Here is a 3986-nt window from a genome sequence, read left to right as displayed (position 1 = left end):
CGAGACTCTCCTGTTTCAAGCACATTTTCACACCATAATTTACACACTTTCATCTCTTTCACTCCCACAACTTCACCTACAACCCCCAAAGCCCCGATATCATATCTAAAACCCTAAGCAAGCCTCGAAGCCCCGATATTCTCGAGAAAAACACCTTTCCCCAGTCGAAACTCTGCCCGAATGAAGCCGGTTTTTCTTCAAATAAACTCCTTTCCAGAAAACGAAACGCTATCCAAATCACCATCTATCAAGTGAGTTCATACCCCCGTATTTTCATAATTTTTACTGTTTTAAGGGGCGGAATACAAGTATAACACAAGAACTTTGTGTTACAAATAAATGATTTCAAATCATGATAAAACGACATTAAATCATCAAAAAGACTCAAAACATTAAACTCTTTTATAAACTTATATTTTTCCCCAAAATTCATATTTGTATATATATATATATATATATATATATATATATATATATATATATATATATATATATATATATATATAAGATTTAAAAGGCTTAGGACTGATAACTTATTCTGGGTCCTTTTCCTTGCTTGGATGTGGGCTTATAGTACCGGTTATTTGTCCAAATGTCGTTTAAATTTTGCTTATATATAATTGTATATCTATATAAATATAAAAGTTATTTCATCAGTCTAAATACCCTTTGTAACATGTTGAGAAAAAGCAGTTTCATTAAAAAACAGTTAAATACCAATTCAGAAAGTACATATAAATTATAATAGGTATAATTTATGATACATAGAACATTAATACATGATTCAAGTATACTAGAATACACCGTTTTACAAGATACAAAGGTTTGGTTCAAAAAAAATCAAGGGATATACAATTTTCAAATACATGTTAAGAATACTTATTCATGAACATACAATCAATCATTATTTCAGGATGATTGGGTTTTCATAACTATTATACATGTAACGTTTATACGTTTTTTATGAGTCATTAAATTCAGGTTGTTTAATTCCTTTAAAAAACATAGTTAAACCCTGATATTATAACCAGAGTCTCCAGTCAGGGGATCGAAACAAGTTGTGTGTAGATCTATATTGGGATTGACAACCCCTCACTCAGGTTGCTAGCTACAGTCAGACATACACGCCAATGAGTGGCAATTGTTATCAACGGTTTAAACGCCTACAAAGCGTTTGTTTCAGGCCATCTAGACTCAGTATGGTTATAATAACTCATTCAAAAGATATTAACAACACATTAGTGTATAATCAACTAAACATAAGTACATCTTCAAAGTACCAGTTTACGAAATACAAACTACAATAGTACACTACAGTTTTCAATAACAGCTGGTGAAACCAGGCACATTCTCAGTTACAAGCTTTACATAAAGGAATACAAATACAGAACATTGATTTACAAATAGAACGGTTTATGGAAATAAAACTACTTTTCATATACATCAGAAAATATAGGATTTTCTGGAACAGTTTACATATTCAAGATACAGAGACATCCTTTCAAACATAAATACTTATGCATTGACTCAACTTTATGTTGATACTCTCTTTTCAAATTACTTGTATTCTCAGGGAAATAATAAACAGGTACTCCCCGAGCTTTTTGAGAACATGGAGCTATTTTGAGTCATATCTTCTTCTTTTGTATAACTATTTTGGTTTCAATATACAAAGATTGAACACATGTAAATACTTATACTTTTTAAATACAATGGTTATTTGTACTTTGATTACTATGATGCATGTGTTGTGATACTACAAATGAAGTCCTCCACCCCCGGACGTTTCTGCCGTCTGGTTTGGGGGTGTGACAGATTGGTATCAGAGCATTGTTTATACTGAACTAAGTATATCAATCCATAAAAGATATACAAACTATAAATACATCGGGGCTAAGAGCTCTGACTACAGGTATACTTTTTAAAATTCTAAGTATTTTTACAAGTAGTATACTAACACTCATACCTACAAATACAATATCACAGTCATAAGAACTTAAAAGTATTTGAATGTTGAACATTATAGTCAAACCTGGGCAGTTATGTAATCATATCTGGGATTAATACAGCCTGATCAACTATATTGATTTGAGATATGACCAACATGTGTTTGGGAGTGATAGTAGTGTTGCGACATGTCTAAAACTTACCATACATATTCAGAATAACTATAGAACAGAACACAAAGATTAAAATACTATGGAGAGTATTTTACTATCCTTACTTCTAATACAGACAATATGGCTGAACACAATTTACCTGGGGACCCCTACAATCAACAAGGTGCGGGTTGGAGTTCAGACTCAGATGAAGAACCTTTTGAAGACAGTGAATCAAGTGGTATCGACAAAGAACCACAAGTCTGCAATCCTGGGGAACGTCTCCTGAGACAAGGTGAAGCAGAACCTAGACCAGAATAGGACCAGTATATAAACCACTTGAGTCAGCAAGATGGCCAACGCCCTCCTTACGGGATGGCACAAGGTTTCTATAATGTCTCTAGAGGAGGTACAGCTGATAGAGCTCTTCCGGTTATAGTAAATCGAATAGCCCGTCAAGCCGAAAAAAGCAAGGATTTCGATCAATTGAATCCTACAAGTAAATACGGATGCGCAGGCTAACACTGTAGATATCCTTCGTCTTGATGAAATGCTGGATGACACCCAATATCATACAGAAGCCCTTCAAAGGCAAGTCAATGCTGCTCAATCTGAGATAAGAGAATTGAGAGAGCATCCAGCTGCACAAGAAAGGCGCTGGAAAGCACAAGATGAAGCGGGACCCAGCAACCGCCGTAGCAACCGCCACAAGTAGTGTTTACACTACTTCTACTTTCTATTTTAATATATCGAATGTATATACTACTTTTTCATGATATGTACAAAACCGTGTATCAATAAAATAATAAGCACTTTACTTCAACAAGAGTTATTACAATTTTCATAAACATCCTGTTTCAAAGTTTTGGTTATAGTGTAAATCTACAGATATGTTCTAGTGTTATTTTTCATGTTTTTCAATACGACCGCGAAAATTTTATTTTCGGTAGGTCGGTTTGATGTCGACACTTTCTCAATATTGTGGTATATTATAGACCTGCTTTAAGGTCAAGTTTTCCAGATTACATATACTTAATATACCAATACAATCGACATGTATTTTCATACTCTTTGAAAAATAACCACTCAAATTCATATTATCCTGTTGCAAGTTGTATTTTCAATAGATTTCTATTTCCAATCCTTTACAAGATTCATATTGAATTAAGTGTTTAGTTCAGAGATATCAAATTCATATTCATTCTTGATATCTTACCATCTTTTTGTCTTTTAACTTTTATAGAAAAAAATGCCTCCTCGTAGAAATCCAAGACGTAACAATGAAGCACCGACGCCACCTCCACCACCACCTCCTCAATTCGACGCTGCTATGTTTCAAGCAGCGGTCACGATGGCTGTAGCGGCTGCCATGTCTCACATCAATACTCCTGGTGCTAGTGGGTCGGGAGCTGGTGCACATCCTTCTAATCATGGCGAGAGTCATGAGCACTCGCGAGAGTGCACTTATAAAGACTTCTTGAACGCCAAACCCAAGACCCTTAATGGAACTAGAGGAGTGATGGTTTTATGGCAATGTATTGAGAAGACGGAAGCAATTTTTGAAATTTGCTCCTGTCCGGAAGGTAGCAAAGTTAAATTTGCTGCTTGTACTTTTTCAGATAGGGCCCTAACATGGTGGAACGACCATGTTAAGTCACTGACTTTGGTAGTGGCTAATACGATAAGCTGGGAGAACTTAAAAGCCATGCTAATGCAAGAATATTGTCCGCGCGGGGAAATTCAAAAACTTGAGCAGGAGTTCTGGGGTCTTACCATTGTTGGTGCAGACATAACAAATTACACGAATCGATTCTGTGACTTGGCGATTCTGTGTCCAGAAATGGTTGCACTGGAGAGCAAAAAGATTGAAAGGTATATTTGGGGACT

This window comes from Lactuca virosa, chromosome 3, assembly GCF_052849685.1.
Source record: "Lactuca virosa cultivar CGN04683 chromosome 3, Lactuca_virosa_CGN04683_v6, whole genome shotgun sequence".
Lineage (NCBI taxonomy): Eukaryota > Viridiplantae > Streptophyta > Magnoliopsida > Asterales > Asteraceae > Lactuca > Lactuca virosa.
This window is presented reverse-complemented; position numbering follows the sequence as displayed.